Source organism: Andrena cerasifolii, chromosome 14 (genome assembly GCF_050908995.1).
Source record: "Andrena cerasifolii isolate SP2316 chromosome 14, iyAndCera1_principal, whole genome shotgun sequence".
Classification (NCBI taxonomy): Eukaryota; Metazoa; Arthropoda; class Insecta; order Hymenoptera; family Andrenidae; genus Andrena; species Andrena cerasifolii.
This window is the reverse complement of record NC_135131.1, coordinates 5,729,208-5,751,325: the sequence shown is the minus strand read 5'-3', so window position 1 is coordinate 5,751,325 and position 22,118 is coordinate 5,729,208. Positions and strand designations below refer to the sequence as shown.

At 49.8% G+C, this 22,118-nt stretch overlaps 1 protein-coding gene across 2 annotated transcripts in view; it reads left to right on the top strand.

The window, feature by feature from the left end:
• Nlg-4 (neuroligin 4) overlaps positions 1-22,118 on the top strand; it is a 249,389-nt gene that overhangs the window by 73,097 nt on the left and 154,174 nt on the right. The window lies entirely within an intron of this gene.

Sequence of the window (22,118 nt, the reverse complement as noted above, 5' to 3'; positions counted from 1 at the left end):
CCCTTCTCTCTTTCCACTTTACCTGCAGTATCCCTGTCGGTCGATTTCAACTATCGTGTACTCTGTTACACGTAGCACTTTCCGCCCGGACGATACGGTCCGCCTCCATCGAAGGATTCTATCTGACAGGGTCATCAGGACGACCTTCGATCCGCTCGCCCTGTACTTCCGAGGATCTCCTCTGCCACGAACTCGCCCTAATTTTCCACGAAGCTGTCCGTATCTTACAAATAGAAATCGCTTTTCGCATCCCTCGCGATTTTCCTTTCTAATCGAGCCGTTATCGACCGTGACCGATCGCAGGACGTGTGCCAGGCGTTTTCACGTGATCCTGCCGGGTTTAGGGTCGCCGTTAAACCTTTCGAGCCCGGTTCGATGCCATTAGCGACATCCAGGTTCGTTTGAGCTCGAGTTGAGTGAGTGGATCGTGCGGTGGACGCGGGCAAAGTGATCGCGGCTCGTTTGCGCGGACCTGACCGCGATGATACATTTTCACGGGTCGACTTTAATCGTCAGTGAGTGCGTGGGGAGGGGGGCTACATGATACACCGCGAGATAGCAAATGTTGCGTTTCCGCTTTACCGTTGTTATAGGTGCTTCAGCATGCGTGCTATACATACTGTCCGCGTTACGTACACCGGTGTAATCGCACGGCGAGCTACACGTTAACCGCTATCTCTAACCGAATTGTTATGGCGGTTTCGAACAGTCGGTCAACGCGGCGCTCCGGTACACTGACATTATTTTCCGAGAGATTTCACGCTTCGATGCTCGTCTCCGATCGGAACCGCTGGCGGGAGATAATTCACCGGCTGGCGGGGACAGTGACAGACTACGGATTGCCAGAAGATCGCGAGCTGACAAGAGGTGAAACGGCGGGCTCGAAAATGCCGGAAGAATATAGAAATTCAAAGGTGTACAGCGGAGAATTCGAAGCGGCCTGCGTGGAATTCTCCTAAATAGTGAGAGAGGCAAATTGCGTTTTCGAGCTGCTCTGTTCTGCTCGCGACAGCGTCGACGAACGGGAAAAAGACAGCTGTTCCGGCGATACGCGCTAAACCGATCGAATTACGTCCGAGTAATTTTCATCGGTCGCAATTAACAGACATAACGCGGCTGCCGCAAAAAGTGAGACAATAATTTCCGCTCGCTGCCCTATCCCGTTGTCGATAAAACGTAATTACGATAATTAACGGACGGGGCGGGTTGGAAATTCGGTCGAATTTGTTAGTGGTCGTTCGCAGATACCGCTTCGCGGAACCTGTATATAGAGTTTACCGTTCAATTATGTTTTGTAACTACATCGCTGCTTCGCATTTAAATTTCCTTTCTCGATCAACACGCTTACACGCTTTCGAATGGAAGTGTGTTAAAATTGCTGGATATGTCGGAATAGGGAGATCAGGAGCACGGGAATTGGAAGGGTGCACTGTAGGCAGAATGGAAAACAGGACATTGGGACCGGGGGATAGGAGAATAGAGTTAGAGAAGCATAAAGCTATCGTTGGAGTGTTACGTAGACGATTGCTGTTAAATTCTCTTTCGATTCGCCGTGTGCCAATTTTAACGCGCTGCTTTCAACCGTATCGCAGTCCGAGATGATAAATCGATATTCAGAAGGTCGCCGTCTTCCCAGCGTCTGTTTGTACTACTGAGAAAATGGAAATTAGTCGAGTCAATTTCTCCGGAGCACGGAACTACACGTAGCAGACTTTATTGCTGACAGCGGAAACTACGTTTTAATGAGAGCTCAATTGCATCTCGTCATTGCTAGCCGTCTCGTCGGTCTGCGAGTGTGTAGCGCGTTGTTGTCTCCAAGCTAGCAATTACGCGATGCGATCTTCCATTCAGATTGTTGCTAGACTATTTCGTATTTAATCCCTGGCGGGGCCCTTCGGTCCATTCGTTGCCTGGCGAAACGCTTGCGCAGGAATACGTCCGCGAAGAATATACATCAATTCCTGTCAGAGTTTGTTTCTGTAAGAGTCACCCCCTCTAGGTTGCCGCGCATATACCGAGGAGGGTAAGAAAGGCACTTGAAACGTTTATTTCAGGGCTGGTTTGGATAGAGGTCTCTCGGCCAAGTCGGTGACACGGTTATTGGTTATGGGGATACTTTTTCCGAGTTGGCTGGACCACGGTTAAGTGTTGACATTGGAGACACAGGGCGGCTGACTTGGGAAGAAATCGAATTAGTCGCCTAACTTTCCTTGCCACTAAGGAAAGTTTATTTACCCTTCTGCCATCGAGGAAGGCTATAATCTTTCGGAGCAACTTCTTCGCGCGATAATAAAGTTTGTGTGCTTTACCCCGAACCTAGTGCCTCTTGCCTTTGACCGCCGCGAGGGCTGAGTAAACAAAAACATTATATATTAGGTAGCGCTACTCTCCGCAGTTGCTCGGAATATTTTTTCGGCCGAAACGTAACCACTTGCTCCAGGAAGCTCTTGATGGCCACCGGGCTGTGAAGTTGATCGTCGATTATCCACGCGAGGGGTATTCCCCGATCGAAATCGCGTGTATCTGGGATTCCTTCGGCCACAGTTCCTTCGGAGCATCCCCTTGTCGGACGTCGACACCGTCGAGACAACGTAAATTGTAGTGGCATCACTTTTATGACCCTCGACGCGTTCGTTATGGTAGCTAAGAAGTGCTACCCTCGGTACGCCAAGTGTGCTTAAGACCGTGTCCTCTTCTTTTCACTCTTCTTGGTCTTCTACTTTCCTCAGCGACTGAAGGGCTGGCAAGGCGATGGGAAACTTGGTAGATGAAGGAAATTGAGGACGTACCCTCGCGCCAGGAAGGGCAGCTTTCGATTCAGAGCCGTGCCTGCCTCGGAGCCACTAAACATACATTCCGATACTGTGTTTCGTAAGGAAGTTTTCATATTATCGTCACGAAGGCAACAGCGTTCACTCCGCCGTACCCCTGACAGGTTAATATCGGCGTCTACTTTCATCCCCCTCCATAAAAACAACCCCCTGCGATGGATGTTATCTAAGGAGTCGCATAACCATGGCTGCAATTGTACATTCAGAGGCAGTCGATGCGTCATAAAACTTTTTTATCGTCGACATTTACTTCGTGCCCCCTGAATTTCCCTCGGTTTCAAGCTCCGCTCCATCCGCCCGTCCTACCCATTTCGATGGAATCACACGGAACAGAGCTACCTGGCCGCCAGAAGACTGGAATAGCAAAATTATAGTTTTGTTCACGGCTGTATAATTTCGCAATAAACGGCGAACGAGCGTCGTAGAAGCGAGCCGCGATATCGGATCGCGAATTTATCCAGATTTCCATGCATATTTCTCGAGGACCCGATAACGAACCGACAGTCCCGGAGAATCGCGTGCGCCGCTCCGTCATCTTCGCCCTCGCGATCACCCAGCAGCTTCGGAGCTGATAATGAGGTCGTTAAAAAGAGCGGCTATCACGACTGTAGTGTTCCTCCTCGGACCATTTTCCCCTTTTTTCAGGAGTCCCTTTTCGCAAACCGTTGGAGAGGCCATTTCTTTCCAAGGGTCATGTCTGTAATTTCCATTCAAGGCGAGGCTAATTCGGACCCGTCGAGGAGCAATGAATTTCCAGCGCGCTGCCTTTGAGATCGAGATCAAGAAATAGGAGTAAACTTTTCGCACGCGTCGGATCGCTAAAGTAACATGAAAATAGGCACAGTGGTTTCCGCGAGCAGTTGGTAATCGGAATTTGAAATTCGAACTCTGTAATTAAACGCCCAGCATTCGAGTCGCGCCAGCGCCAGCTGGAATCGCTGGTTGCCAAACAAAAAAGGGCGCGCTGTGAGTTCGGACTTGCCTGGAAAATGTCAGCGCGGCTGAAAACTGAGGCGAGGCGCGGAGCGCGAGACTTGCGCGGGCAAATTTTTAGAGCGGCGAATAAAAATTCGTCCACGCGTCATCTTCCTAGTAACTCGACGGGAACGGAATAGGGAACGGGTCGGGGCGAAGTTCGAAAATCCTGAAACGGTTTGATGAAAGTACGGGCGATCGGGGGGTGGAAAAAAGCAGCGGAATGGACAGGACCGTTCGAAATCAATGCGGCATGGTTTTATCGGGTGCGACGACCAATCGAGCGGATTTGATATCTCCTTCCCGGGTTCGACTTCCCTGCAGGCCGTATTGTCACGACACTGGCATTGTTGGTAACCTTTGTCCGATTTGAAAGTTTCCTGGCGTTCGCTTCGAAATTTCAGTAACGACTTCCTTTAGTGCTGCGAGTTCTTCTTTTACGGTAGACCTCGGGCAGACAAGTAGCTCGGTTCGGTCGCCCGCGATTGTGCGGCATCGCAAGAAATATCAACGGGACGACGGAGTATGGCCTGCCACTTTCGCCCTGCAATATTCTTCTGTAAAAGCAAAACTTTGTTTCCCATTCACGCTGGCATTCGTCTTCGTCCTCCGACAATCAGAAACAGAATTCTGATCAGGATTAGGTCCCTCGGGGCTCGGGCCTTGTTTCGTGGGTGATTATTTCCCAGAAGCAATGTCCTCGAGACGGGAATTAGCGATCCAAGGGTGCCGGGGCTGGCTCACCCGCGCTGTGGGCAGTGGTTATGCCCCAAAATTCGGCAGGGCACGCAAGTTATCAGGCCTGCTCGAAAATGCGGCGCAAGAGCTCACAGCAAGAGATTGCACGCTGTGTAATCGGTACATATTGGGATAGGCAAAGGTGTAGACGCTACGCGGATGATTTGTTTCTCTATTACACCATCGGGGTTGGTTCCGATATTATTATGTTCCACACAGATTCGGCCCTGCTGCAGTTCAAACAGCCCCCTGCTCCTGACAAGCGTTAATAAACCGCGTTTTTTATCACAGCGGAGGGAAATAAAGGAACGGCGTAACGTAACTCGACTTCTCGCTTTGCTTTCCTTCCTTTCTAGTTGCACGAAACACTGGATGAAATACGCGCGCTCCCCGTTACATTTGTATATCCTAAAACGTCACAGTTGCGGCTCTTGCCGTGCATTCGTCTTCATTATTCGTCATTATGAGCTAAGAGGATTCAGCGCGGATTTTTCACCGTGAACTTGCTCAGAAATCGAAATTTATGTGGCCACGGGAAGGCGTGCGCCCGAGCTTTCCACCACTCAGTGGTATTCTTCGTAATTTTTCCTTCCTTTTCGGTTAAACACCGCCTCTGGAGAAGAGCGTTGCTTGTACCGTTTATATTATCCTGGCTTCGCCCTCATTCAATTATTTATCTCAAGTGTATAGAAATTGCAATCCAACGCGTCTCTACCTTGCGTTAACGTTTTCATGCACGCGCTTTTCGCTTGTTTAAAAGCGAATGTCTGTTCCCAACAGGAGCGTCGAAATAGTGGGGTTTGATATTTCGTAAGCTGTTCACGGAATTATTATCGTCGGAGCGGAAATTTTTTAACGGGAACGACTAGCTCGCTCAACTTCCAACTCGAAACCTGAATCATTTTCGCTTAAAATAAAATCGCGTCTATCATAACTTTAAAATTTTAGAGGTAGCAGGGGCAAAAGTTGCGAGGGTACAAGGCAGGGGTTTGAATGTTTTTTTTTTCACTAAAATGGGGATATGTTTTCGTGCAGCGAGCTCTCTGTGCCTGATCTCGTCGCGGCTATTGATGTAAATGTTCAGGGATGAAACTCGTATTTAAATTTTCCTGGATATCGTATTTTTAAGAGTGTCGATGTAGGTTTAAATTTCCACTATCAGAATTTTAAGAATCCCCCACAGTTGGGACCAGCGTGGAACAATGCTCGAGTGGCTCGTATCAGTATTTTCAATTATTATGATTAGGTGGTTAAATCGTATCGGTAAATCGGGCCGAGATGCAGCCATTTGGCGATTGGAATTGCAACTCTGAGGCTCCTAAGAACTCCTTTGGCAATACCTTGATGAATAGCATCCTGGGGAAACTTTGTGGAAGCTGTAGTAGCACTGTTCCCGCGATCTTGAAAAGCACACTCGACAACTGTACGGTTTCTATCACGCTACCAATGCATTCTGCTGGCTCGCGTCACACAAGATTAGCGGACGTGTTATCGGAATTCCGTTATGATAAGTACGTTCGCGAGGAACGTGTCGCGATTTATTTCCTCGGCAAGAACGACAGAGAGCGACGTGCCGCTTCGAGCACCGCCACGTCCACGCCATTTACCCTTAACGATAAATCGATACTTGGGATGTTGGAAGTCGAACGTTAATTATCGAAGGGGCTACAGTCTCCTCGGGCTGTTTTCCTTTGAACCGGTCCAGGTTGATGTTGAAGTTACCAATATCGACACCTCGGGCCGACATTTGGAATTCGTCGTGGCTAGAACGACTAATTCTGATCTAAGTTTCGCTAATAAAAGGTGCCTAATGTTAATTATTATGCGCGGAGCACCGCGGCCAGCAAACGATTAAGCTCGCGACTCGGAGCACCTAGTTTAAAGACAGACGCAGTTGAAGGTGTTTGAACGTGCACCATAACAAAGAGTGACGAGCACCGACCGTCCACGTAACACGTCTAATTACAAGTTAACTTGAGCCGAAACTTGCAGTTCATCTCAGATACGAATGGAAGTTCTACCGGCGGGAAGTTTCATGCATCATGCAGCGGCATAATTACTTTGCGAAAACAGGTTCTCGACTGAAAACAATTTCCTCGAATGTTTCCCCCGAGAAAGTGGGACCTTTCCCGTCAGAATTATAACTACCCCTGAAGGCGGAAGCTCTCTTGTCGCAACCAGTTACCGACTTAATCGAATTGGCTATTAGATTACTCGGTTCTTAGATCGAATCCACGGGGGGCATAAATCCTATCACGCGTGATCGAGTAGCACGCGAGTAGAGTTCGCAGGCGCGAAACGATCAAGGAGCGCGAGATGCCCCGCGGGAAGGGATGCGCGACAGTTAACGGGCTGCCATTTTATTGGCCGTTCAGACACGCGGCGGTAAATCGGCGAGGAAGTTAGGCAGTCGCAGTCGTCGAGGCTTCTGACCCGGCAGGGGCTCCGCAGCGCAACGTCACCAACTGCTATAAATTTTCGTACAATTTACGGGACGCCAGCGGAACTTGCTTCCGGCATCCCTGGAGGGTACTCTTTCCACACTACTCTCGCGACAATGCGAACCTATGCTTCTTCTTGCGCCAGTGTCTTCAAAGGCCGAATAACATTTTGGCTGAGCGTGTAACCGACTGCGTTCCGGGGGCCGCTGGCGCGTAGAGCTTTTCGCCACCCTCTCTGTCCACCGCAATCTTCAGAAGCCTGCGATTCGATTCGCATCGCCGCGTGGCAACGAATTCAGGGACAACAACCCCCGCCCTAGCCCCCTTCGCGCCAGCAGGACAACAATCCCTGTCGTAAGCAGGCAAATCGGATGAAACATTCTCGCCGATAATCGAGACTGCGAACGGTGTTGACGGAGGCGGGAGGGGTGGCGTCCCGAATTAAAGGTTTTCAATTTCTATCACGAATCGAGGGACAAATAACAAGTCCTGGCCCTGGGGTAAATGATTCGACGCAAATTCCCCCATCCGTATGCATGTCCAAGGAGGCTGGCCCGTTTCGAGCGTGGGCCAAAAGGGAAATGCAAACACAATTTCGTCCGACCTGGTCCTCTCTCCCTCCCTTTCGTCCTCCCTCGCGCCCACCCACCACCGGCAGCTCGGTATTTGCGTGAAACTAAATTGAATGGCCGAACGAAACGGGCGGCCATGTCGCTGGCCCGAAATCGGGTTAATCCCGCCGAGCCATTGAATTCATTTTTATCATCCGCCTTGAATCGCTCGACCTGGCACCCGACCACCTCCCCGAAGCTTCCTCCGCCGACCGATCATCGCGCCCTGCGTCAGGCTTCTCGCGTCGACTAAGGATAATGGATTCCCTCTGGAGTGACATTATTGTGGCATTCGTGCCCATCGGTCGGCGTTCAAGGCGCCGCACGCGTCGAGGATGTGCGGGAATCTTGACTGATTTTGCTCGAGGAGAGAAAAGAGGAGAAAATGCGGTTCGAGGCAGTGGTTGACTATCTGGATTCGGCAGAAATGTCGGTGGGTTTGGATAGCCTGCGGCGGGGGCAGCCGTTATCGCGGCGGGAGCCGCGTCAAAATGTACTATACACAGAGATACCCGCGGGGTCGCGCACGTTGTCGCTCGTTACGGGGGGTTACGCCGCCGAAATTGGCTCAATAAAATAGTTACGAGGTCGTCGCTATTATCGATACGTAACAGCGCCGGTGAAATCCATTTCGCTAGCGTGATTCTCTGATCCCATCATCGAGGATGTTTGTTCGAAACGGCGCGACGCGGCGGGGACGAAACGTCGAAAATATTGGTCGGCTGGTGTTTCCCGGCGGTATCCACTTGTTCCTATTTTAATCCAATACTCGCGGCGCGCTAGTCTGTCAAATCGAGCATCGACATCGCGGTTGTCTGCTGGCGAAACGTATCGACGTTTCTTTGACGGGTTGCGCAAATTCTTGGCAAACCGTGGCGCCCGAGCGACACGTCCCGTCCCGAAGTGCGAATAAATTATGCGAAACGGCAACGCGCGATTCGACAAGTAGGCATCTGCCTCCCATTCCGACGAAGGGCGCGTGGGATTAAGCGCGGCTCGCCTGACCTCCGGCATCTTTTCATTCGCGAGCGTAGAAGGCAAGGCGCGTATGCGAGCTTAAAGATATAATTTTTCTCAGGCGCGCGCGCGCGGATCGCCCTAGCATTTTTCATACTAAGCTTACAGCGGCGCGGGCGGCAGCCAAGCGAGCCACGTCGTTCTCTTTGCCACGTTAACGGTGCCACCCCTGATCCTCCCTTGTCCTTTTCACCCCGCGTCGGGCGCCGCGCGCATTATCAAGTTTCCAGAGGTCACAGCGCCCGTCCAAATTGCACGGAACGGAATCCCAAACGGAGCGCGAATCGCCGTCGTTTCTGGCAAGAAGAATGCATCCAGCGGACCGACCGAGTATTCACCAGACCCGGAACAGTTCATCTCGGGGGAGGGAGCGAGATGTCGGTGCTCGTCGGACCGAGGTGTAATTACGGTTATTGGAAGACGGATCGCCCTCCCTTCCGCTGCCGCGAATACCGTTTCGCGCCTGATGGAAAAACCGCAGTGTTGCTGCGCAAGGGCCACCCACTCGCGAGCAAGCCGCGAAAAATAATTGAGATACCTTTTTCACAGGCAGAGCCGTCGCTGTGATTCCATCCCAAATGTCTCTTTAAATGCTTGACTTTTTCAACTTAATCCTGCGCGTTCTGAGAGTCACAACCACGCAACGCGCGCGTAAGCTATGCCGGGTATAAATCAATCCTACCCGTCTTCTTATTCTTCCCCGTGCATCGGAATTCGAATTTCTAAGCAGCCACTGCCGAATCCGGCGAATACGAAATACGGGGCAGTAAGAAGAGTCGTTTGCATTCGACGTGCATCCGCAAGAAATCGATACATCGTATATCGGCGTACGAGTCGCCAGGCGAACGCATAGTTTGTGAGATATTTATGTTAATTCGTATCGGAATCGCACACACCATTTAGCCAGCGATCATTCTCTCGGCTTGTATTATTTCCCGCCGCCGTCGCGGTACGGTCGCGTTGAAAATTTGAAATTTAAAAATTCAGATCGCCGGGACATCCGCGGCACCGGTTCTGGAAAGCGTAAAGGCTCTTCGCTAGTTCAGTCTGCTAAATGGTTCGTTAAACTCTTAACAGCGGGACGTTAACGTAGCAGTCTACGCATAGCACTGCTAAGTATTAATAAAGGGAACGGTCGTATACTTTTAACAGATTTCAATTACGACCCACTAGGATCTCGGTGTATTGCCAAAGTTCCTGCGAAGTTCTTCCGTCGCGCTCCAAGTAAAAGTCACCTAATAGGAGAATCGTAGCCTACGCGCTCTCGGCGGGGAAAAGAATTTTCCGGGGCAAAGCTTCCACTTGCGTCGCGGCCTTTCCGCGGAAGGAGGAAAGAGACAGACGTTCGCGTGGCCCGGGGTGTACGCGAGACACGCGGACTCGGTCAGCAACTCGGTGTACCGAAATGAAATCCTTAACGATCCCTCGTCTCCCTTCCCACGCCCCCATTGCAGCGGGCGTGATCAATTACATTTCAGCGTTTCCCTCGATCGTACACGTAGCGCGTTTCACCGGGGGCGCATTCTCAGCCGCCACCCAAGCCGCCAGTCAGCCACCCGGATCCAGGCGGAAACAAAAGGAGCTAGGAAGAAAACAGAAATTCGCTGGAAACTGCTCGTTCCGCTTCTTCCGCGGACTATTATACACCATTACCTCGTTTCCCGAGTGTGGCCTCCTGCGCACACACTTGGAAAAAATTGGGCGAGGAGCTCCCACTATCGTCAAGTGACCCTTCCTCCTACACACAACACTTATATATATATATATAGATGTACTATATGTGATATCCAGCCAAGAAAGTGGAAGGGTGTATGCAACAGCCAGGCTCTAGCGTGCAACGAGGGTGGCGCTGATGCTTCAGAAGCTCCACTCGCGACACTCACGACTCCCGGTTCTCCTCTTCCTTCGGCGAAGCCCAGGGAATAAGAGGACGAGGGGCGGAAAAAAAAAGAAAATGGCAGCAGTTGAGCTACCGTAGAAAATTACCTCCGTCCGTTTATCCGGCTACCATCAGATCCTGCGTGCCTTCCCCTCCGCATCTCACCCCCGTCCCCAACTACCGCGCCCTGTTTCACCTTTTTCGTTTTATTCTTCCACCCGCCCCGAGCCCCTCCGCCCAGCTTCTTCGTTCCTCTTATTGGCTCCACTTCCGGCTGCGGACTTGGAGCTGGTCGTGCTGTCGCGTTTCCGCTGACTTTTTGCACTCTCGCCGCGCTGAGACTATAAGGGACTCAGGATTTCTGGCTCGTGGCGAAGCGTTCGCTACCCAGCTCGCGTCGTTTGCCCTTTCGATTCCCCCTCGCTTGCACCCCTCGGACTTCTATCCTACGGTGGAAATTCTGTTTCGCGCGGCAAGGGGACAGGAGATCCTCCGTAACGGAGAGAATCGACATTGAAACGCCTTGTTTCCCTATGCGCTCTCTTTGTAATTTACGAGGGAGTCGTACGTGCTCTAAATAATTTGAGGAACAAAAAAAAACTGGCCGCGCGGAAAGCGCGCGCCAGAGACGAGAGAATTTTAATTTTCATTTACGATCTTCCTCGGTGACTGATAAACTCGCGCTGTCCAGATACGGACTGCGAGAATTACGAGCTTGTCCTGTGACTGTTGGCGCAAATTAATTTATGATTTGCATTCGGGTTACGTTAACCCGATACGTACGGAAATGTGCACCGTTAAATTCGAACAGAGGCCGCGCTTATCTATGAAAGTTTTTAAGCAGAATACCCGACACAGTTACGTTCCCTGTACGCGAATCTTTTAATTAAATATCGTCCGTTTAGATAAAAGCACCGACAGTTGTCACGCATCCAGCTCGCCGAGCGGAACTCCCAAATGGCCCTAACTGGATTTCCTCGATGCTTTCTGTAGTACATAATCGAAGCAATCGTCGAGTGGAATCAAGCTCGAATAGCAGCAGCGGCTGCGTTTCGGCTCCAATTTTATTGCATTCCCCTCGGCTCGATCGAAATTAGCATTTCCGTGGAAACCGGGCTGCATCGTTGCAGGAACAAATAAACCGGCGCCGTGCACCTCTGCTCGAGAAATTTCTAAGCAAAGTTGCTACATTTTCCGACTGCAGCTCGGCCGAGATAATAGCGGGAACTTAATCAATGGAAGGAAGAATCTCGGCGAGGGATCCGCGAAGACACGAGCGGCGCGAGGAGGATTCCTGCGCGAAAGAGGAACCCGCCAAATACGTGTCAGGTACGCCGCGTCGCTCGCTTGATTTGCATAGAATGCGGTGCTTGACTGGGAAGCCGAAATCACTCCGGTGAACGTGAAAGGGGGGAAAGGAAATTCGGATATCCGGTTCGCGGGCAAGATAGCATTTACGAGACGATAATCGAGCCAGCACGCGGAAAAGAGGCTTCGCCTTTTCACGAGCGTTCTGTTTTCCCGCTCGTTTCCCGCGAACCGGTGGGGCGAGCCGCGAGAGAGATAATAAAAGCAGGAAGACGGCAGGGGAGAGAGCTGCCGGGGAATTGCTTTTGTTCTTTTCAGTGTTTCCCCGATTGCTGCCCGGCCGTTCTTATCGATTGTTTGCACCGCGAATAACGCAAACAGTGAATTTCTGTTTAACGACACACGCGCTCCACCTATTTCAACCCCGCCGGGCTGTATCGCGACAATGTTTACCCGCGCCCGCACGTTCATAAGCGGAATGAAAACGCGAATCCCGTGCGAAAGATCGCATCGAGTAGCTCCCTTCAATAAGGGAGGGAGTCGAATGAAGCTGAGTCGAACCGCGGCTGAAAATACTAGTCTTTCCTTTCGCGTCAACGCGGACCTACGTAACGCCCCGCGACCGAGGACAAGGAAGAAGAAGACTGATCGCGGAGCGTACGAACCGAAAGGTGGAAGCTGGAGACGCAGCGTGGCGCGGCACGAGCAATTTATTAAGGCACATCCAGCGCGGCTTAACCATTTCTCTCCGACCAGCGAAAACTTTCTCGCCTCGCCTATTTCCCAAGCAGAATTGAGTTTCCCGAAGGGAAGTGCCGTTGCGGGAGAGCGACGGAGGCCCGTGCCGAGCGATTTTTCGGCGGTGATCCCTCTCTCGGACGCTTATCGCTCTCCGCGCCGCTGGAGAAACCGCGAGAAATAACAACGTACGCCGGGATAATAGTCGTCGTTAAACGGCCAAATGATAGTCGGGGAGTCTCTAACGACGGTATCGAAGTAAAAGTGGGCGCCTATTAATATGCAACGTTTCGAGCAATAACCGAGGCGTCTATGGTCGCTGGCTCGACCCGATGCTCGGAGCCGTGGAAAAATGGCACGTTGCCACGATTTCCAAGATAATCGTTATTCGCGCAAGAACCCGTTCGCGGAATTACGATCCCCTATCGGGGACGCCGACGAAAATACGACACCCGACGGCACCGCCGGATATTTGTGTATCGCAAATCGCGGAGCAGCTTTCGCCGAAACAATATGGAAGCTACCGAAACTCCGGCCGAACGATATCGCCCCCGCTCTCCGGCTCGCTTTCACGGAATATTCCCGTTAAAAGGGCAACCGCCTTCGGAGGCCATATGTATGTAAAATATAATACTCCATGGGGTGCAATATTGACTACGCAGAACGACAAACTCCGAGCATTTTCGATTCTCCTCGGCGCGCGGCTCTATCGTCGATGCTCTTTCGCGATACACAGCCGAATCAAATTACGATCAAGCAGCAAGATAGCGATGTTCGTTTAATGAATAATTTAGCTGGGGAATAGTTGCGAGGAAGCGGCTTTGGAAACATTCTTAAGCGAAGCAACGAAAAGGCAGAACGTACCTGCGAGACGATAGAAGATTTCCAACTATAAACCAGCCGTATTTAATTCGGAACGCTGTGTTCGCGATCCGCCAAAGTGTTTCCCCTTCGGTCGGAGCGGGGATCCAGTGGTACATTCGCCTGTTTGTAAAACTCCGCTTATCTTTTCATGCGAGACGCGCACTTGGGAAGCGTTTAATTTTTTCCACTGATTTTCATTGCAAACTGTTTGGAACGAGTTGAGCACAGACGGCCGGAACACCAGCGGCGCGCTTTCGTACTACCTCGAAACTGCCTGCTGGGTATTATAAAGGTGTCGAGGTGTTATGATGGACAGTTACAAAGTAGAAAGTTCTCAATTACCCAAGTTCCGCGATGAAAACACGAAAACGCGACGGGTGAGTGCATGGGAAAGTTTTTCCCGTGCTTTTCGCTGCTAAGGGAGCGAAACTTCCCGTCAAATTCTGTCTGCCGTAAGAAGCCGGGCCGCCCTAGCAGTTTATCGTTTCCTCAGCTCGTTCCGATGCCCTCGTTAAGAGAGCTTTATACATTTCCCGGCGATGCTGTCGCTCCACCGTCCGCCGCGAAATATCGTCGATAATTTCTTTCTTGCCCGGCCGTTAATCGACGGGGAACAATATTTCCAGCAAGAACTGCGGCCAGAAGCGCAATAAATGCTCTGGATCCGAACGAACGCGAATTCCCCCGACGCAGAACGCCCGGCTGCCTCTTTTTCTACCGGTGATTTCAACGTTTGATGACTGTGGTAACCGGCGGGGAAGTTAAACGTTCCACGACGACTGGAACAAAAAAAAAAAAAAAAAGAGCGAACGGTTCCATGTCCAGTCTCTGGTGCCTGGCCGGTGTATCGAGGAAAATACGCGGCTGTTTTGTATAAGTCGTAACGATATATGACGCGACAACGAAGACCGATTGCAGAGTGCGGTTGCACGTCGGGCCCAGTAGAAGGATCGCTTTATATCCCGAAGCCCGCCGCGATCTCGCGGGGGTTCATACAAACGAGATTGCTGTCGTACCGGTTCCCTCGTTGGGCATTTCCCGCACGAAGTTGCCGCAGAATCAGCTGATCTAATTATGGCGAATTTCTGATCAAACGAACGGCCTGGCTGCCTGGTCGATGCTCACGCGGAACAGCGTTTCGGGCCTGCGGATAAATGTTTTGCAATTTGCCCGACTAAAATCCACTTTCCTGTCGATATTCTTCAGCAACGGAAGATTAAATTCGTTCACAGAGTGTCTCAGCGCATCGGACCAGCCGAGTGACATTGGCAAATACTCCGTTAGCAATAAAGTGACACTGATTAACTTTGAATTAACACAGACTTAGAACTTGTTAGGCTAGACTTGACCGACACCCAAGGGAGCCAGGTAGAGGCAAAGTGGACACGCAGAAGCTGCTCCCATGGCTAACTAGGAGCTAAGTTAGACGCTGCTGGCCGAGAAAGAGTTAACCAGGACTTAACCGAAACACTGTTGGTCCTTCTGGGTGAAGAGGGAGTTACGTGGTGACGTGCAGACCGACGAAAGCCACCGGAGACTCATCTAACTGCTCGAATGTTGGCAACAAAGTCTCATTGTGTTTTTGTACGAAGAGAGACAGCGGGATGGCAGTGAAATGAATCTCTGAGCTGAGGTTCTAATGGGCGAGCTGCGTCCCGGAAATTGGCCAAAAATCAGAGCGTAGTATCGACGCGAACAAGCCGGCCGTGACGTCAGCATCGCTTTGGAGCGACGTGGAATTCAACAAATCTGGAGTCGAACGTCGAGCCTCGCTACGGTAGAATGGTCAAGGGAAGAAGGAGTTACTGCCGCGAGGCAAACAACCAAGAGATATTTCGTCCTGGGAGGGTGCTCGTCGAAACGTTTCCCCTTGATGTTCCTTCCGTTCGTTCGCATAAATAACGGTCGATACTCCGTGGCGGTTGAGTTCAGAGGTTCAGCAGCACGTGGACTCGAAATCACATTAGTCTGACTTTAATTCTGCTCGGAGTGATTCAGTGCCTTGATCGAATGGGGCAATAATGTCGCGCGAAGCGCCACGAAAGCACGGGAATTTATTCCCCGTTGCGTCTAGGAAGGAAGAGGATCGTTCAAGGAATCGCTTTGGATCTCGGGCCGCAACATTGTTCGTTTTATCTCGCTATGGCTACAAAGAGCGCAAAGAGCACGGGCCAGTGCCGCTTCTCTCACCGTCACTCGAACTTCTCTCAACACTTCTCGTACGAGGTTCCGCGATTTCTATGGGAGTCATTTCAGAATCCGACATTTTCAAGGACTTCATCAGGAAAGTTGCGATAAGATATTGTCGTCCCTATTCAAGGTATCGCTGACATGCCTAGCAGTGCCATGTCCTATCGGTTCCTCTCTTCGAATGTTCTTTCATACTTTTGGATTTTACTTGAAAGACGGTCTCGATAGTTTTCTTCTGAAGCCACGTACTTACTTTAATGGTTCCAGCAGACGTAAAAGAAGGATAGAGGAGCCTGCTCCGGATCTCATCTTGCCTTTATAACCTTGCCCCTTTGTATATGTATAATCTGCGACTACCTCCTGCATCCCTTTGAATTCTTTCCTGACACAACTAATATCATCTTGAACCTACGATACAAGATTTGCATGGAAATTCGACGAGGAAGATTGAAATCGACAGGAGTGGTTCTCAACCAAGCTTTATCAACGGCGTTGAGAACCATTAACGCACAGCGCGGCAGCCTGTGTCGAGCCAGGCTTTCGAAACATCGGTGTACGAATATTGCGAAAAGTTATCTTGCGTCCGATGAAACCGCGAGTATCTAATTCTAAGTATCGAGTCGATAAAATAGCCTCTGTAATCGATTGCAGGCACCCGCCGATAAATGGGACGAAAGCTATCTGCGCGTTTGCACTTGTATGCGAAATCGATTGGGGGGATCGATTAATTCATAACGCAGGCATGCCCGCTGGTTAATAAAATACATAAATCCACCTTATCGGTTTGCCTCTTCGCCATCGATTTCGCGGAACGACCGCCGATGCTTTACGCTCGCGTTGCCGCAAAGTCGTCAGTGGGTCATAAAGTTTCTCGCTAGATAGAACGCGATTGCTTTCCCATTGACAGCTCCAGGGATCCCGAGGAAGCTACTAATGAAATTGCAACAATTTCTTCGGGTCACGTGCTACGAAAATTCCTGACCAACTGCAGCCTTTGAAGACACCTAGTTACTCAAGTCTCGCAAGACTTCCCTTCCTTCTTTCACCCAGTTAACTTCTATTTCACGTTACCCTAATTCTTAATGCGCTTCGAGCTGCTGGACGTTTCCTCGCTGTGCCTCGGCAGCTTCACGATTCCGTCCTCAAATCAACTGCTCCAAAATTTATAATGATTGTTTCGCGAAAACCAGGCGGCTTGCCGTTATCAAAGAGACGTAGATTAGCTTTGCTCTGGAAACAACCCTCCCTGTGATCTCAGTGTTTAGGTTCTGAACGAGACAGTAGTATTTAAAGGGAACGAGGAGCAAGGCGACCCTTTGCTTTCCGAGCTTCGACCGTTCTGAATTCTCTGAAATGCCCCTCCCCGCGGTGGTGCAGCAGGTGAATGCCAGCAGAAAGTGGAAGGTGGCGGATAAAAGGGGTTGACGATCTTCACTGAAAAGCCAGCCCTCTTGCCCAACCCCCGCGAGATAAGCTTCTTCGCCTTAATTCCACTGGTTTGTCTAAGACTGCCATCCGTGCTATCCGGATTATACGAATCTTTTTCCATTTCGCTGTGGCTCCTCGCCGAGCAGCGGTTTCAGTGAATTTTTAGCGCGGCCAGCTGGGATAGCTAGTGTAATTGGGGTGAATCGTAACTCTTCCTCCGCGGGCAATTCTTGCGGGACAGTTGAGCGTATTGCTTATATTCTGCACTCGTGGAGGATTCAAGTGGTTTAGATCATACATAGTCAGACATACGCCAGGGCTAGTGGAACAGTATTTATACGAAAACGAACCGCCGCGAGCCATGTAAAGACAGATCGGTGTCCCATTTGCAATCGTTTCCAAGACGAGTCTCCCTGCGAAACGTAATCCAACGCCGTTGTTTGATTTGGAGAAACAAAAGTGTCCGTTTACAAAGGGTTGATGGAACGCTCGGTATGCAAACAAGATTCCGGTGTTCGATCACACACTACCACTGCTCCTCTCTGGAATGTCATCCCTTGACATCGACGGAACGTTTTCAGCTGCCACGTGCCTTGTGTTTCGATAAAGTAAAATTATTCACTGCGACGTAACTAAAGAATAATAATTGCTGTAACATTCAGAGTCGAATCCTCAAGCTTCCACGGTTACGGCGAAATAAAAGGAACACCGCTGACATTCTCTTGAAACACAGTCAGATATTTTCGCAGCAACGGCGAGGGAATGTAGGTGAGAAAACACGCCTCAGGGTTCCAAGGTTCTCTTTCGATAGTCTTAGAGGGTGTGTATCTCGACTCAGCCCCTGAAAGCGTCCGTGTATTCGTAACTCGCAAGCGACGTTCTGATGCCTTTTTGAATGAGAGACGAAGGTACATACGTACGTCGACACAATTCCTCCTTTACTTTCAGCGACAGAGCAATCAGATTCTCAAGATTCTTTTAAGTCGTCTAGGAACCCTGATCGACGATTCGTCTTGAAGTAAGCGCGTTGAAGTCGACGAGTTTCCTACGGAGGGTAAAAGGGGTCTTGAAAATTTGGCGCAGTTAGGACATCGAGGACTACGAGTAGAAGCGCGCAACGAGCAGGAAGTTCCGAAGCTTTGAACGCGTGTACGCGACACAGGGAATGATGAAGGGAATCCTACGAAGACGGTGCCCCTGATTCACTTGAACCCTCGTCTAAACACGAGTCTCAACAACGATGGATGATAAAGGTTTCCCCAGGACGACTTTTCCAACGTCGGCGAATAGGCCCGTCGTGCTCTAAGTCTCCGTTGATTTGACAGCGCCCTGACGTTCCCCGAGAAGACAAGGGTTCTCTTTGGATCACGTTCCAGCGTTCTACATCCCCTTTCCTCTGAGCGCAGGTACTAGGTCCCGTGATTCGACTTTCGGGCCACGTAGCTGTAGGAAATTAGGACCAATCGCCAATGATGTGTGATTTACGGGTTGGTCGGTGTATCGTTGGTACCGGCCAACGCGACGGGGATCACCGGGACTACATCGTTGTTCTTCTCGCCCCCTCGTCCGCCCCCTGGTTCTCGAGATTCATTCCATTAACGTGCAGGCTCTTTGTCCACATTACCAGACAAGCCCCATAAATCTGTAGCTCCGACGATTCGGCATGTACCTGTCTGGAGACTTTTTCGGCCATGTGGAAAGAATGTTTACCACTTGAGAGCTGCTCCTCGGCAGAATTTACTGCCGATTGGCAGGAAATTGCGGCTTCCGCGACCACGGTTCGAACACGTCTGACCCTCGCGCAGACTTTGGTGATTCGAACGATAGCACGTGACGTCCAAAATCGGTTCGCTGGCAAGCGCAGACAAGCTATACGGGTATCGTGTAACCGAGCACTACCATTCTAACCGAGAGGCTGGCGTTTCAGAGTGGAAGGGTTTAGGGGAGGATGGCGCCGTTTAAGGGGTTATACTTAGTCAGGCGACCGAAAAGAGGCGAATATTTGTGAATTTTTTTTTGAAGAAGCGGAAGCATATATTCTTACAGAACTTTTTGCGCTTAAAAGAGCAACGTTTAAAGAACATTTGGTAATTTTTTCGTGGAAAAATATTTACGTTTACAACAAACTAATAACCAACATCCAAGAAACATGTTAAAAAATTTGGTTTTGCAGTGAGCACTGCCATTCGGAACCAGATTATCTAAAATCAAAAAACAAAAAAGATTTCGTTAGTATATTAATGTATCTTCCGATTAACGGAGGGAATTTCCGAAATATTAATTTAAAACTAAATGGCGGTTATTTAAAGTTGAAATCATTTATTCGTGCAAAAAATCCCGCGAAAAAATCAGGATTTCAACTTTAAGTAGCCGCCATTTTGTTTTAAATTAATATTTCGGAAATTCCCTCTGTTAATCAGAGGATACATTAATATACTAACAAAATCTTCTTTCTTTTTTGATTTTAGATAATCTGGTTCCGAATGACAGTGTTCACCGCAAAACCAAATTTTTAAAAAGGCTTCTTGGATGTCGCTTGTTACTTTATTATGAACATAAATATTTTTCCACAAAAAAATTACCAAATGTTCTTTAAATGTTGATCTTTTGAGGGCAAAAAGTTTTGTAAAAATATATACTTCCGCTTCTTCAAAAAAAATTCGCAAATATTCGCCTGTTTTCGGCCGCCTGACTAGGTACAACTGCTTAAGTCGCAGGGAAAACTACGTGGTCATGAGGTACGCCAGCAATTACACGGCACGTATATGTCCACGATGATTATTGCCGGCTACAGCGTGGGCGGAGAGGTAAACACATAGGAGTTGGCCGACCTCTCCCCGGCATCCCTGGACTTTTGTCGGTGAATACGCGCATTCAGGGCAATTAGTCCCGAGCTGTCCTCTTCGATCAGAGACAGCGGAACACACATTCACGTCATTCTTGCCGTATAATTAAGCAGCATCACACTACGCTCGCACAACTGGGTCAGTCAGGCGTGTCCCGAGAGGATCGCGTAGCTTTGCTCTTCATCTTAAACGAATATTTTCAATCAACACGCAGCGATACCTATGTCTGTCAGAAGCTTTCAGCTCGAGTAGCCAAGAACTCGAGAACTCTCGATGCCGGCAATTTACAACCCCTGCCCGGCTAATCGAAATTCTGCTCCGTTGTTTCATCCGATCTGCGAATCGTCCGTGCTTGAAATAAATTTCTAGCCGCGTGGAATCGACGCGAACGGGAAAATGTAAATATCACGGAAGCGTTGGAATTCTTCGCAGAGCGTGGCGTAGGGGTGGTCAGCGCCTCCCACGCTTATTTGCCCCGCGCGTTTCTCGATTTCCACGCGATCAATCTCCTCCGCCACTCGCATTCTTTCGCGACGTACGCGCCGTTGCGAAAAGCTTGCCGGCTTTTCTCGCGAAACACTTACGCGTCGGGCCTAATTATTTTATAACGCCGAGGTGAATGTAACGTTATCAGCTGGCCCCGCGGACCCTCTAATTTAACGCCATTAGCGTTTCCCCTTTTCGACTTTCGACCGAAATTAACCGGGCCGGCGATAATCATTCAGCAGCGACGACACAGGCGCGAGGCGTCGCTTGTATGCGTTCTCCACTCGTTTTCGCGATTACAGAGGCAAAGGGAGGTTGAAAGTGCCGGCGCATAGTGCTCCCTGTAATGGCGCGTTGCATTAATCATGCACCATCGTAAAGCGTTGTCCATTTAAAATTCCACCGCCTGCAGAGTGTCGGCGGCCGCGAGGAAAATTCGCGCGAGCGGCGGTCGTTACAGGGCGAGTGGTTTAATTTGTTTCAACCACGGCGCAATTAGAGACAGAATTCTGCTATTGACGTTTGGGGTTGACCAGCTGTTTTCTACATCCTTTAGCTTCCTCTTAAGTAAATGTCCATTAATTCGCCTTAGACGGAAACTTTGCGGTGGAACTTTCCTTCGATGCACCTACACATACGAGTCTGGCCTATCCAACATGTAGCCAGGGAAGCTACTCCGTTCTTTCCACCTTCCAACTTTCTACAATCAAAGGAGTAGGTACGTGAATGCCGGTAGAACATGTTTAGCTGAGAATCCTTAAAGGGTCAACGAATATCGACTTGGGCTAAGCCTCTTTGCGGCTGCTTATCTGTGTGGATTAGGCAAATCGATCGAACGTAGAACACTACCCTCTCAGAGGCTAATGTTATCGCTGAGTTAATGCGGCAGCTACTGGAAGCATTGTAAAATTTCCATACGCTCGCGGTAATTCCATCCGATTATTTCAACTCGCTGCTTTCTTTCCGAAGCAAAAGCACTCGAGAATGCAATTACTAACGGCGAACGAACTCGATCCGTACACTAATCCCGTCCCAGCTGTGAGATACGAATGATGCGACTCAGAAAACTGCGCGGAGACGACAGACACACCTGCGAAGTCGGGGAAACGTAAAAGTTCGTTTTCCAAATTTGCACCGCAGTGTCGTATTTATCTACAGGTACGCTGTTGCAGGAACTGTTGAATCGCGGGCAAGGATACAATCTCCTCGACTTTTAATCGCGCAAAAGCGAAGCGCTTTTCAATCTGCTCCTCGTTGATTGCGATTAAGTCGATTAAAGTCGCTGCGAACACACTGTCGTGTAACTGGGTATAATTAAGATTTTTCATTTGCCCGGACCCCTTAATGATCCTCGTTAGCTGTCATAATTGAGAACACACAGCCAGGCGAGTACTTAAGGTGATTAGTGGGGCCAAGGGGGATCTGCAAAATATAACATGTTCATCGGCAAGGCTCCGCCTCCTTCCGACGTAAAATCGAATAACCGATAACATACTTGCTGTTCTAATTAATGCGCCCCATATTTCTATAAATTCCCTCCGCGTTTCGACGATGAAATATTGCGACACCGGGAAAAAGACGTCCCTACCACTGCTTGCTTCTCCCATCGAAAGTCGTATCACGGAAACATGTCTGAAACGACCACAACTATTACTGCCAGTGACGAAAGCGAGCTTTCCAACGACTTGGAAACAAATGAAAGCGTCTCTTCCCATTGCACAGTGGCGCGTGTCATAGGGAAGGCTGGCCGAAAGAAATATTTTTAA